This window comes from Nasonia vitripennis, chromosome 4, assembly GCF_009193385.2.
Source record: "Nasonia vitripennis strain AsymCx chromosome 4, Nvit_psr_1.1, whole genome shotgun sequence".
Taxonomy (NCBI): domain Eukaryota; kingdom Metazoa; phylum Arthropoda; class Insecta; order Hymenoptera; family Pteromalidae; genus Nasonia; species Nasonia vitripennis.
In genome coordinates this window covers 7,122,438-7,137,631 of record NC_045760.1, presented here as the reverse complement: position 1 = coordinate 7,137,631, position 15,194 = coordinate 7,122,438, and the positions used below count along the sequence as shown (strand labels likewise).

Sequence of the window (15,194 nt, the reverse complement as noted above, 5' to 3'; positions counted from 1 at the left end):
TACATAGTTCTTTGCGGATCGAGTGCGCGTGCATTATTAGGAAAGCGAGTATCGATCTCCGATTATAACGATATGTTATTCCGATCCATCATTCACTGTTTTCTCCATAACGCGCGAGCGCGCAGGGAAAAAAGCGAAGGCAATAAATTTGTTTTCCGAGAGCCATAAGTGAGAGGTAGAGAGAGTGACGGAGGTGGATGAATAATTGAAAAATATTTCAGGCGTTGCGCGTTAATTAATTTTTTTCTTGTTAACGGCGCAGCAGCGCCGGGGATCGAAAAAGGACCGCGGCGAATGCATTGGTAATATTCACGTCGAGCGCGCGCTGCACATCACATAACTTCGTCTGGGCTTATCAAAACAGTAGCTCGCTCTCTCTCTCTTGCGCGCGCGGGCGGGCGAGCGCATACGTAGTAATAACCAAAGCGATCGCAATTGATCGACGTCTGCTATCTCTCATCGCGAGCGGCAGTTGGCGTAATTACGATTCCTGATGGATCTAGCGAACACTTAATACACATACGCTCGCGTGTACGTATGCGCGCGTAGAGGAGCTGCAACGAAATCAAAATATATCGCTCGAAGGGATCTCGGCGAATAAGTTATCATTTTATTGGGAGCGAGAGCTAGTGCGCGCTCGCCATACAACGTATTATGGAGTTTATTAGCTTGTTTATTGGCCTTTTATCATTTGTCCGATAAACGCGCGGTTGCAATTTTGTTGGAAGTCAGTGCAATAAATGCTCGGCAATGTGTAATTCAATAAGCGCAATTAATTCGTGATTAAATCGAGCTTGCGCTTGGTAATTTTCAATCGGGTTTCGCGAGCGCGCGATACGCACACGGACACACACACGCACGCGTGCGCTTCTTCGCCAATATTGGCCGACGCGTGTATCGAAAACTTGTTGACAAGAGGATCACGCGAGGGGTTTTTCGGCTTTTGAAATTCGTATCTATCTAATTCCGTGCGTCAATCGAAAAAAAGTGAAAGTTTCAAGAGCCAGCCAAGGTGAGCTACTGGCAATGAACGATAACTTTTATCGGCGACGCCGAAGGATTTGTTGTTATCTCCGGCAGATTCAGCAGTATCTGTAAGTAATCTCTTTTGCAAAGTTTCTCCTTCCTCCCTTCCTCCTCCCCATAAGACCTTCGTCGATGTGGAGAGACAGAGAGCGAGGGAGAAGCTCACGGGGACTCGCGCGTAGCCGCTCGAAAATGAGGGCTCCGGTGGGCGCTGCACGCACGCGAATTACGTGTGTGCGGGACGCACGAGACGGGAAAGCAAAAGAGAGGACGCCGGATGAGAGTGTGGAGAGAGAGAGAGAGAGAGAGAGAGCGAGCGAGAGCGAGAGAGAGAGAGAGAGAGAGAGAGAGAGAGAGAGAGCAGCGCCGGTGCAGCTCTGCGCGAGACAGAGAGGGAGAGGCTGCAGTCGCTGAGAATAGGTATATAGTGCGTCGCTGCGGCACGGAAAGGTTGGGTGCAGCTTTCGAGGGGGTTGAGCGCGAAGCGAGGCGAGAGAAGCGCCGCCGCCGCCAGGGCGGGGGGGGGGGGAGAAGAGTCGGCGAGCCGAGCGAGGGCGCCTGCAGTGACTAGCCTCCATCGATTTACCATGCGACGCCATCTTGCCACCCTACACTGCTGCCTCGCTTGGGGTTGATCACCCCCTCCCACCCCTGCGCTATGCCGCCGACGAGAGCTGCAACGCGCGCGCGTCCACTGGCCCGAGGCGGTAGACATTTTGAAAAATGATCCCAGGAAGTCATCGAATCCCGCCGCTGCTGCTGCCGCTGCCCGGGCTTTTTTTCGCGCGCCCAGCTCGCCAACGTGTACACAATGCAGCGCGTCGCACGCATACCTATGCACACGCACGCACACACTCATAGCCGAGCCGTCAGCGAGCCCGACGACTGATGCTGATAGGAACGATCCGGCAGCCGCCGCGCGGCCGAGAAATAATGTGCATCGCGGCCGGAATGCGAAAAATTAATTATATCGGATTAATGCGAATTAGGCCGCGCGGACTCTGACGTGCGGCTGCAGTGGGAGAGCTGGGAGAGAAATATTTATGCCGAGCGAGAGAGTGAGCGCGGGAGACGAGATGTAATTGAAGAATGCAGAATGCATCGCGACCGAACAGTGGATGGACGAGGGAAATAAATTTTTTCGACCGGATTTCGCGCTCCGAGAGCGTCTCTCTCTCTCTCTCTCTCTCTCTCTCTCTCTCTCTCTCTCTCTCTCTCTCTCTCTCTCTCTCTCTCTCTCTGTCTGTCTCTGATGATTATTGCCGGCTGTTATTAAGTATAGATGGCTCGGAATCCGGCTGATTTCGAGCCACTGCGTTCGCGAGTAATGGGGAGAGAGACTCCCTATATAAGTTCCTGCACGCATTGATATTTTTCATGCGCAGGGAATATCCTCGGGATCGCCGAGGGATTTTGATGAGCCGCTGAATTTTACGTGCCGCGTTTTTATTCTTTTTCGCTCTGCGCTCTGCGCGCGCTTGTGTGTGTATTATTGAATAAAACCGTAACGAATTTGAATTTTTCAACCAGTTACTTCACGAAGTGCACTGCTTGATTTACACGCGAGTCATAAATTTTTCCATACATGCATAATGCGCGCAATGATTTTCCGATATCGAGAATTTTCCGAAAAATTGACACGTCGATTCTCATTTTATTCCGAGCCGTACGAAAAATTTTAACCGAAAAGAAAAACCTTCTAATTACCGATCGCGCCTGCCCGAAATCTGTGGACCCCCCCCCCCCCCCTCCCCCGAGGCAAAAACGAAGCGACCATCGCCGAGTTGAAAAAAAAAACTGAGCCGAAAATTCCACTCGCGCGTGTGATGTTCGGCTGAGCATTCTCCCTTCAAATAAACAAACGCGAGTCGCGCGTTATTAAATAAAACAGTGGAGAGAGCGATGTCGACGATAACGTAGCGGCGCTGCAGCACTGTAGCCATCACCTTCGACGAGTAGTAGTAGGGTTTTTGTGCTCGCGCTAACGCTTGAGCGAGAGAACAAAACGAAAATAGTATTGCGGAGGACAAAAAACACGATACACACACAGACACACACATGGTCGAGGCGCGTGGAGTTGGTTTGCGAGAGCGCAATAAACAGGTATAATGGAATACGCCGGAGGGGGTGAGTGAGGTATATAGGTGTATGGGTAGAGAAAGATTTCAATCGCCTCCACTCCAATCGCTGCGACGCGCGGACAATGCGAGCATTCGCGGACTCGTCGCGCGGTCGATCGACTTTCGATTAACCCACAAGATTTTTCTTTTTTTTTTGTTTGCTCTCCCCCTCGCTCGCCACCTACCTCTGCGTATGCAGCGTAGGGGGGGGGGGGTAAATGGCGTCAACTTTGAACGCGCTCGCGTTTTTAGGAGGAGCGCCATTGTGCGACGCGAGACGCCCGTGAGAAATGCACTTACGATCGGCTCTGTGTCTCTGGCTGTCGGCTGACCGATTGGTTCTCCGCGACTTAATGAACGCGGCTCGCGTTGTATTAAACGTGACTTTTTTGGGTCGGGATGCAGGGCTTTTTTGCTGCATCAGCCGACGAGTCCGATATGCGGACGGACTTTTTTTTCTGAACGAGCCGCGGCACACGGGAGGGATTTTTTAGGTGTCATTAGGCAAAGTGACGCGTGGGAGGAAGACAATGACGACGCTGCTTCCATTGTTTCACCGCGCGAGGACTGTTTGTTCGAGTGTCCGGAGTGTAGAAACGCTCTTCGATCGATCGATCCAAGCGCGCTGCAGTAATTAGAAGAAGCAATAAACGAACAGTGGGACACTTTTTTTTTTAATTAAGCTTTATTTAGGAATATTTCGCCTATTTTAGCTATACATACAAAATATATAAAGAAATAAAGAATTATCACATAGTAAGTAAAACAAATAATAAAAAAAGAAAAACACTGACAAAGTTATTTTAGACATTTAATTTACATTTTTTCAAGAATTCGAAGATGCATTGGCACGCTGCTATATTTGGTTCGCTGATGAGCATTTCAGTATTTAGTGGAAAGCACGTAGAGCTTGGTAGCAGCTTTTTGATTTGTGATAACAATTCGGATCTTTGATCGTTATACAATGGACACTGCCATATAACATGGTTGAGATCCTCCTGCTCATTACCGCATTTACATTCTGGGTTGTCGATTATGCGTTTACGGTATAATGACGCTGCAAGGTTGTAATGGTTAGATCTGCAACGATTTATATAAAGGCTCTTTTGAGATTTGCTTTATAGAGTACCTGTACCACGCTAAAGCTCTATCTGTGAACTAAAAATCGAAATATATTTTGCCTTTAGCGGCACCTTGTTCTTTGGCGTCTTTCATTGTACGTAAGAGTGCGTCTTTTTTGAAGTATTGAGTGTAGTCTGTGAATGGCAGTCGGGATATTTCGCATACACTGCTACTGGTTGCTAATTTAGCGAGTCTGTCGGCTTCCTCGTTTCCTTCGATGCCAATATGAGCAGGTAGAATTTTACAGTGGTTTTTTTCGATTTTTATGATCTCGTTGTGTTTTTTTTACCTCTAAGATGTGCGGGTTAATTTTAATATTTAATTTCACCGATTGCATAGATAGGAGAGTACTTAAGGAATCGGAGAAAACGAGGAAGTTAGAGCCGGGATTTTTGAGTTTACTTCCGTCTGTGTATATTGCAATAGCATTTTTGTCATTAACAAAATTGTTGAATATACGAGTAGTATTGAGGGAGCTTTTTTTGCTTTCATCTTTGAGAGCTTTGCCGAATTTGATTTCAACGGGTATGGAGGTAAAAAGCGTTTTGTAGTCATGACTGTATATGTTGTATCCGCCAGTGCAAATAGTAGATCTTTTCAAACCAATGGCCTTCTTTATACATTCGTATAATTTATTGTTTTGGTTTTTTGCGTGTTTCTCTGCTGAATTGCTATAACTTTGACAGAATTTGAGCGGGAAGGATTTATCATTTGAATAGATTTTAGTTAGATGGCTCTCTAGTAAAAATTGGCTACGATTCATTATTGACGGCAATTTCGATTCAGCTAGAAGTAAGTTTGTAGGAGTGGAAATTCTATACCCAAAAGCTGCGCGAAAGGCTGAATATTGTATACTTTCGAGCTTGTCGAATTTTTGCTTCCGATGTGAGAAATATATAAAGGAGCTGTAATCAATAATGAATCGTATGTAACTTTTATATACGATAGTGTGCGTGTCAGGACTGGCTCTCCACCACGTGCCGCGTAAAAACTCAATCAAATTTATGGCCCTTGTGCATTTATTAATTGTAATTTCTCTCTGTGTAGAGAACGACATGTTATAATCAAAGATTATTCCAAGAAATCGTGCAGATCTTTCTGATTTTATAGTGTCCTTCGATTGTAATATGTGTATTACCGGGAACTATGTTTTTGTTGTTAAAGTGTACTAGCACGGTTTTAGTGGGGAAGAGATCCAGTCCGATGCTATATAGGTTTTCTTTAATTTTTTTGACAGAGTTTTCTAAAATTTTAGTATTCCTTTTCTTTGCCTTAAATTTGATGAAAACTGCCAAGTCGTCCGCGAATTGTAGGATGGTGACCTTCTTAGAGACATTTGCAGTAATATTTGCTACGTAGAGAAGGTATAGCAGCGGACTGAAAACTCCTCCTTGCGGTACTCTCTTGCAAACCATTCTAGGGTCATCTACATTAAAGTTTGAAAATATATAGCGCGTATGCATTAAATGTTTAATAAATGAGATTATATTTTTGGAGCAACCGATTGAGACTAGTTTATCAAGAAGTATGTCAACATTAACATGATCAAATGCCACGTGGACATCCAGGAAGGCTGCCAATGTTTCTTTTTTGTCAATGAAAGACTCTTCGATTTTGAGCTTTAGCGTAATGAGGTTGTCTTGACAAGATTTGCCCTTACGGAATCCGTGCTGCGAGGGTCATCAAGTCATTGACCTCTGCTCACCACTGTAGCCTATTTTTGATCATTTTCTCTAGCAATTTGCAGAAGCAGGAAGTTATGGAAATGGGTCGCAAGTTAATTCCGTCTGCTTTGGGTATAAAATGCACGAATGAATTTCTCCAAGCTTGCGGGAAGTCTCCAGTTGCGTACATATGGTTAAAAATATCTAATAGTAGTAGCTTGAATTTGAGAGGCATAGAGTCAATGACCTCAAAATCAATACCGTCCATGCCCGGGGCCGAGTTTTGGTTCTTATCCTCCAACGCAACGTTGAATTCTAAGAAGGAGAATTGTGCTTCAAAGTGATCACATTGGGCTAGTAGTAAGAGTATTCGGATTTGTTGGAGCCCATGAAGGGCAAATCTTGTCAAGCGCGATCTCAAAGTTGTTATTTTCCTGGAGGTTCTCGCGATAGCGCAAGCTCTTTTATACAATATCCAATCTTCTGGGACACTTTTAATAAACGTCCGTCAGTCCATTCAAGCTCGAGCGACGCCACAAACAGAGTCTCAGCCGAACTTATAACGTCGCGCGCGGACAATTTTGCCAAAGCTCGACGCACTGTAGTGTACCGAGAGCGAGACCGAGGGCGAGAGAGTGAGTGAGCATCCGATCAAACTCGCCGCAGCAACGCTTGGACGCGTGCGAAAGGCGAGGGAAAAAAAGGGAACAACAAACCGACAACATGCGCGAGCGAGACTCGTGCGTCGGCTGAAAAGTCAGAGGTGTTCGATCAGTCCCTTTATACCATCTCTCTCACTCTTTCTGCCCAAAGCCATTCGTTATACGCCCGTTGCAGCGACGGATTATACGAAGATTGCCGTAAGTGCGGGACGAGAGCGAGCGAGAGAGAGAGGGAGAGAGAGAGAGAGAGAGAGAGAGAGAGAGAGAGAGAGAGAGAGAGAGAGAGAGGAAGGTAGCAGGAGGTGAAATCCTCGCGGGCGCGACAAACGCGCGTGTTTCGCAATAAAGTCGGGGATTATCGGCATATCGATGCCGGCGCGCGCGAGAAGAGTGAGAGGTATGACGCGCGCCGGTAGAGGAAGCTTTTTTAAGCGGCGATCCATCAAAGCGTGATTCCGCTCTCTCTCTCTCTCTCTCTCTCTCTCTCTCTCTCTCTCTCTCTCTCTCTCTCTCTCTCTCTCTCTCGCTAGAGACTCGACCTCGTGTCGGCGATAAGTTGCCGCGTCGACCCGCCTCTGTATATGAATGTATGTACAGCCGTCGCTTTTCATTTATGCAGCTTCGGGTGTACGTCTCTTTCTCTCCCTTTCCCGCTTACGCGACTGTGTAACAGCGTGTGCGTGACTAGCTCGCCAAGGGAGAGGAAAGGCGGCGTAACTACGTAAAAATGATTTGCGCGATTCGAACGCGTACCTATGTATATATGGGGAATTCTACGGGAAAAATGCCATTTTCTGGTTGGAGAAACCGAAAAAAACAAATGTTGGGACACACTCCCGCAACTTTTTCTTTCTTATTGAACATGTTTAGAACCATGCAAAACCACGTTCTAACATCGAAAAAGTGCCTTGTGACACTGTTTTCTAGGCCCTTCAAATTCGTCGAAAAATAGCCATTGTTCAAGGGCATGCACCTAATGTATAAGGGCGCAAACAGAAAATGTATTACGGTAGGAAGAGAGTACGGGAAAAGAGTTTGAATTTAAAAAAAAAATCCGTCAGAAATGCTTAATTTGGTCAAAAGTGAAAATGCGGAAAAATCATGTAAAAAGACACTAATTTCTTTACTTCGAAAAGTTCTGTTTGTGCTCTAATGCATTAGGTGCATGCCCTTGAACAATGGCTATTTTTCGACGAATTTGAAGGGCCTAGAAAACAGTATCACAAGCCACTTTTTCGATGTTGGAACGTGGTTTTGCATGGTTCTAAACATGTACAATAAGAAAGAAAAAGTTGCGGGAATGTGCCCCAACATTTGTTTTTTTCGGTTCCTCCAACCAGAAAATGGCATTTTTCCCGTAGAATTCCCCATATAACACAGGCGATGATCGAATAATTAATTCGAAAGAGGCGGACGTAACGAGACGAGGCAAATCGACGTATGCGTATGCGTATGCGATACGCATATGTGCAATTAACGCGGGAGGATTATATACGCGCGACGGGAATGCGCGTCGTTAACGATCACTCTTGGCTCGAGCAGCATTTTTTCCCATCGGAGTCTATTATTGATTTGATTTATCGCGCACGCTCGATCGATCGGAGGAAAATCAATATCCAGGCTATTGACGATCGTTATCTATGTGCGCTTCACATTTTTTCGGAGTTCCGAAGAATCAAGCTCTGAAGGTCGTTGATACGATGGTATGTAGTAGTGCAGCAGCACCGCTTCTTCCGTGCGACATCGATCCACAAAAATCGAAGGAGAACACAAGCGCGTGTAACTCTCGAAACAACAATAACATCTCCGCGGCCTCTCTTCACCCACATATGCACACGCATCCTCGAAAGCGTGCCATTATAGAGTCATCAATGGCACAACGACGACTCGCGCGTGCATCATGCAGCCTCGAAAAAAAGCCTCCTCCTCGTTCGGCCGTATCATCTCTTACCCGCGTACAATCACAGACAACGATATCCTGCAGCGCTTGCGCTAACTGATGGTCCTTCTGAGTGTCAGTCACAGGCTCCTGCACTTCTTTGCCGCAGCTCGCATGTGTGCGGGAGAGAGAGCCACGCGACAATGCACGTGTATAGGCGCGGTGCACACGTGGTTATAGGTATGTATGCCTGTGGAGGATGTGCAGTACGCACAGAGGATGAGGATCACAATCGGCTCTATCACGTGGAATCCTGAAAACGCGCGTGATTCTCCCGCTGCATCAGACGGCTATTATTGTCAATAATGGATCCTTTTGCGGAGATAAAGAGCACCACGACGTTAAGTTGCCGATGATTATGTATAAAGTTTTTCGACTAATCGCTGGATTCAAAGCTTGGATAAACAAGTAGATATTTTCCGATCTCTGATTTGTAACCATGCGTTTTCGTGCACGAGATTGTGACCTTGATACGACTGTCTCCATCTTCCTGTCAATCATTGCATTTCTTATTAATCATTTTTTGCGCAAATCTTTTTATTCCGGAATGTACAAGATAATCTTCGATGTACGCACAAAAGCAATGCTGCGGGCTCGGTTGTTTGACAAATTTGCTGAAATATTTGCATGTGCTGATGCTCGTTGACGTGTTGGTTCCACAAAAAAAATTGTGATGAACATTTTAGTTTTAATAAGCTAATCGCGAGAATTGACCGCGTTGAACAAAGGGTTAAGACGAGGCCGCTTTCTTTATTTGTGCGTAGGATTTTCGGATCGGCGCGTCAAAGTCTCGCGAAAAATGATCGATTGACGAAGATGAGCTGTCCGATATAATAACTACGATAATTATGCTTACTGAAAGGAACATATATCCCCGAAACCTCGATTATCTACTATTGTAAAAAAATTCTTGGTGAGGTTTCCGAACGAGCAGCTGATATGCTTGTACGACATCGCATCAAGATCCAAATTAAACGTCAGCCCTGTGTGAACGGAACAGAATAAATATGAGATTCAAAACGATTCTCGCACATCGGAAAAAGTCTGCACAACATCTCAACGAACGTGGCCTATAAGCCTGTCGGACCTGATCGCCGGCAAAGTTAGCGCGCGCGTGCGGATGGGAAAAGGCCAGCCGCGTGAAATAATCGATTCGCTGACAAGGTGATTAAACTTTCATTAAACGCAGACTAAATTGCAGTCAAAAACATCGATCCTCCATCGTCGTCGCGCCGACGACGCTCCCGTCCGCGCCCACCTTCCAGCCCTGCCCAGTCTGTGCTGGGTGATAGGATCGGGGTTATCTTGCGCGTAGACCTAATGGAATTAAAGAGTTGCTCCGATAGGAGAGAGAGAGAGGGGGGGGGAACGATGGATTTTTGAGATATGCGCGTCAAGCCCGTCCCTGGCAGCGAGCTAAGTTAGGGTTGTTATGCATCGAATTGACTCGATGTGGAGCTCGGAGGTTTTCAGCTTACAGCAGCAGTATTTATAAGCAATTATCGTGTAATTCACAGAAAATTCAATTCAATTCAATTCAAGCGCGCAATAAATCGATAAAATAAAAACGCAGTATGTAATATAAGTTATCTCGGACTGATTAGCATAATAAACTACGCATAGGCGGATACGCATTACTGAGATAAGAGTAAAAGGAACAACGTTTATATCTAATTAAGCTCGATCCTGGCACTCTTACTTTGATAACTTTCCTCGTTTGGGCATCGGCCAATACTCCCTTGGAAATACCCGAGCTTATACAATCTTTTTCCATTTCTATTATTACATAGTACTTGAACTACATTTTTTCACTCCGAATCGAATCGCTCACTTTACATCTCTGTGCGCAAATTTGAAATTTATTGAATTTTAATCAAACCAACGCTTGTTTAACGAGCAAATTCATAATTTCATCAGTTTACACTGTTATTCTCGCGTTCTCGATCAGTCAATCATGACTATCGAATTAATTTAGTTTTGTCACGCTGTGTGCAAAATATTTTGACGCATATTAGTTTTATCAGTTCCGCATTACTATTAAATAGATAAAGGAAATAATAACTCTGCGAAAAAACGACGTTCGCTACTTGTTCAATAACTCGTAATCTAATCCGCGATTGATCAAACTTTGCCATATACAATGTTGCGCATTAAAATTTCTCTTTTATCTCTCCTCGCGTCTGATCGGGAAGAATTCCTTGGAAGATTGACGGCTACAAGTTCAATCTCAAGATGTATCCCTGCTAACTTGATCTTGGATCTTCAATTTATCTTTACAACGTTCGGCACGTGCGCACCTCGTTCTATTTTTTATCGCCTCATCTATCGGAGAAATGTGTTTACACTTCCTCTTTCCCTCGGCGTGTAAACAACGCTCGACTTTTATTTCTACCACGCACGGCGCTCGAGCCGGATTAACCGCTGATTGACTTTATCTGAATCAATTGAACATTTATAATTATCGCGGCTAATTACTGAGAAATTCAGAGCTGCGCGATATCACGGCCAAACGAAATCGCGCCGCCGCAGCCAATTACAGGCGATATCGTCCTCCTCGGGCGTGAAGAGTAAGCATCCGAGAGAGAGAGAGGAAAAAAAGTGCAACGTCTGCTGGCTCACGGTACACACATCCCCCACACACACAGATACACAGACAGAGCTGTATAAAGTCCGACTCAACTCCAGCGTTTAATTGTGCAGGGAAATTAACATAGCAGCAGAATCTACTTTGCATGTTAGGCTTTTACGGGCCAGTGCGGGGGCGGCTCGGCAGAAAGACGGAGTCGTTCGAAAGGTCAGAATTACCGAGGACTGCGTGGAGCAGCAGCCAGTCGTCGTGGCGGACCCTTTCCGCGTCTCCGAGTTATACATACACACGTAGAGCCAGAGAGACAGAGAGAATATAGCGACCCTTTTCTTCTCGGCCGTTCCCTTCAGTCCAAGCGCGCACCCTTACGTCGTATCCCCTGTACGAACGCGTAGGTACAGCTCTCCGGACCTCTATAAATTCCCTCAGGATTTTTCTTTCCTCCACTTGCCTTAATTAAAGCCGTCCCTTACGACCCCTCTTACTATACCTACCGACTGCTGGTTCTGCTACTGGCTCCACCCTCGCCTCTATAGGTCGTTTTCTCTTCCTCGGCGTCCGGACCTTCGTCGAGAAATTCAGGAGAGAACCCCGTACCCCTACCAGCGTTTCTCTGCTTTTGTGCGTATACAGTGCAGGCGCTTCAGGGGCGCGCGCTATATTCGGCATGACTTTCCTTCTCTCTCGCGCGCGCAGACGCGATTGACGGCGTTCGCGAGACAATTAGAGTAATGCCGAGCGCAAGCAATACTCGTGGACGTCGCACCCCTTCCCCCGCACACGGGAGCGAGCGTTTAATAATGCAAAGTGGATCGGAACTGCGCGACAATGGGCGGGGGAAGTTCTTTTCTTTCCACCGCGAGGGCGTTATGTATATATAGCCGCAGACGGATCTGAAGTTGGCTGCCGATTCTGGGAAGCCTAGAGCAAGGGGATTGGCGATGGGCCACGCGTGTCGATGTAAATCATTGAAATTGCGCCCCTGCGTTTTTCGATTTCTATCGTCTTTGTTGGCATGATGCACGCTCGGCGATATCAGCCATTTTGCGCGCCGAAGGATTTAGTCTCGGCGGGCCCTATACGTCAATTGTATATCTTTCAGATATCGTTGGAAAATCGGTGCGATTATTGACGCAGATGGATCTATAATTATAACTGAGGAATGCGTTCCGAGAAGACTTCGCCGCGATAGCCTCAGATTTGTGGACTCGAGCAATCGCATATAACAAAAGTACATCTAAATAAATGCACTGCACTACACGCGATCGGTGATTAAATTCAAGCTGTCTCTATTCAGCGCGAATTTCCGATTTATATTAAATACATTTCGAAAGCCCCTAGCTCGCAGCCGCAGTAGAGTCGGGCCCGGCGCACGCGGTTGATATTTAAACAAGTGATAATGATTTAAGATAATTAGTGGCTTGTTTTCGAAATAATGAACACACCGACTCTCGTCCTCGCTGTTGTCGTCGTCGTCTCGTCGTCGCGTTAATACAACACAAGTGTATGGCGCAGCAACTGCCAGCGGGAATCGCGCGAGGCTCCTGCAATAATTAATTGGAAACACAGTAGAATGTTATTGGCCGCGCGGGCGTCCGGTCGCGTGCGTACGGACAACCGTCTGCCCGAACGGTCAACATATAGGTGTCTCAATCAAACTAAAATTGCCGGAATATCATGATCGAGTGTAGCGCACCGGATACACAAACATTGGCTCGGCCGTTTTAAAAATTCATTCTCGAGCATGCAGCGACCCCGAGAAAAGAATCTCGTTATCTTCGAGGAGCCGCTATACACTCTGCGGCTAAAAGCCCCCGAGAATCCGGACACTCTAACTATCTTCGTTCGCGAGAAAAAAGAAGAAAAAAGATCGTCTGAAACCTCGGCAAACTCACTTAATCCTTCTTTCTCGCCTCTACTACACCAGCTCCCGATATATAAGTCTTGGAGTATCCGCGCTCGCGCGCGACGACCCAGAAAACTTCGTAATTGCGAAAGTGCAGATCCGCGCGCTGCGAAAGAAAAGTTTCTCGCTATTCGTGGGGCTTAACTTTTTCCTTCTCCTCGCGCTGAAGTATTTTAATTCCGCAGAGCGAAGAAGCGTAGACGGAGAAAAAAGGAACGAGGACAGAGCAGCGTAGCTTTCGAGAGAAAGAAAAGCAGCAGCAGCCGGCGCGCGATGGGTCGGGGAGAGAAAAGTTTCCTCGGCTCTTCGACACGGGGCACCGCAGCCTTTCGTGGTTTCCACTGCGAGATAGAACGTCCGGGGAGAAAGACAGCGACAGCGGGGAGTTGTGTGTAAGCACGATAAGAGTCACCCCCTTATGTTCTCGGGTGTAAAAAGCCGCGATTTTCGCACTTTTCTTCGGCGCGAAGAAAGTTCCACCATATACGTATTTTTTGCTCTGCTCCATTTTCGCGAATTTATTTTCGGTGGACGAGGGAGAGTCGACTGCGGGATGTAGAGCGACCGAACGTTAGGCTGCTATATATCCTTCGGCTGCTTGATACCGCATTCGTTAGCATTGACGCGGCAGTATATTCAGAATAGTTAATACGTTCTTGGTCCGCCGAATGAAAACGTCGGCGGGGCGCTCGATCGCGGAGAAACGGCAAATGAGATGCTGAATTTCGGAGTGATTTTGAGCGATAATGTTATGCTCTCGGCGGTTATGTGTGCGCGCTCGCTAGCTCTCAAAATGCAGTCGGCCGATATTGAGTAAAATTCGTGCGTAAATATGCAGCCCAGCGGGCTTTTCGATCCGTCGTAATTGATTTCGAAATTTATAATCGAGGAGTATTAATTTTGCTCAATTTGTGTAATGACGAGTTTAATGCGAGCCTATCAAAGTGCAATCACGCACTGCGAGTAACATGCCCAGTGATGTTTAGTAATAATAGAAATTGCTTTTAGCTGCACGATTTTAGCTAGGCGGTGTATACAAACGCTTTTAACGAAGTGCGACCGAACGTCAATCGAGTGGAAACAGACGAGCGTGTCAAGACATCGTCCTCGCGCCGGGAAAAGAAAGCTCGAATCGGGCAGCCGAGAGTCGGGAGGAAAGCTCTCGCAAAAATCCATCCAATTTATCGCATCCTCGTGCGCCTGGCGCTAGCCCAGGCACGCGAAATTCGATGACCTCTCCCTCTCTTCCATCGCAGCAGCGGCAGACTCGCTCTCATTAATTCTCTGTAGCGCACGAAAGTCCCGAGCAGATCATGATATGCAGGCCTAGGAGGACGATGCCTGGTGCTGCTGCAGCGAGCGTGCGATATGGGAAAACGCGGAGCGCGCGCTGCAGCCGCTCTGGGCAGATCAGTATAGCCGCCCTACTTGGCTGCCGCTGCTGCTGCAAATCCGCCCCTGAGTGTGAGCGAGTGCAGTCTAGCGCAGACCGGATATGGAAGCAAGAGAGCTGGCGAGCGCTCGATGAGGGAGCTTTTGCCGACGCTCGTTCCTAACACTGGAACGAGTCGAACTCGTCCGTAACGGCGGCAGCAGCAGCGGCGTATAGTTGCACTAGTGGTAGTGGCAGTGGGGAAAAGCGCATGTGTTTGTGTGTGCGTGTGCATGCGGCGCTGGCGGTGAAAGAGCGAGACGGAGCTATCCCACTCTCGGTTCTCTCTCTTTCTCTCTCTCTCTCTCTCTCTCTCTCTCTCTCTCTCTCTCTCTCTCTCTCTCGAGCGCATCGACCGAGAGGCTGTGTTTTTGCGGGTGTGGCTTAACGCCGCGCGCGCGTTTCTACTACCCCCGCTACTCCTCTGTCTCTCTCTCGCTCTCTCTCTCTCTCTCTCTCTCTCTCTCTCTCTCTCTCTCTCTCTCTCTCTCTCTCTCTCTCTCCATCTCGTTCGCCCCGAGAGAGAGCGAGATAGCGAGAGCGAATTTTGCGCTCTCTTCGTCTCTCGCGCTCGATTTTATGCCGCTATAGCGCCGCCACCCCCCGGCCGCCATACACTACTGCAGCCTCTCTCGCGCCCCTGTACGTGTGTCTCTAAAGGTTTGGGGCAGAACCACTGTCTGCGCCTGTGTACGTATGCCCGTGCAGTTTGCCCGATATGTGTCCGTGTGCGGCT

At 47.3% G+C, this 15,194-nt stretch overlaps 1 protein-coding gene across 5 annotated transcripts in view; it reads left to right on the top strand.

Annotated features, from left to right (window-relative positions):
• LOC100678558 overlaps positions 1–15,194 on the top strand; it is a 223,353-nt gene that overhangs the window by 58,799 nt on the left and 149,360 nt on the right. The window lies entirely within an intron of this gene.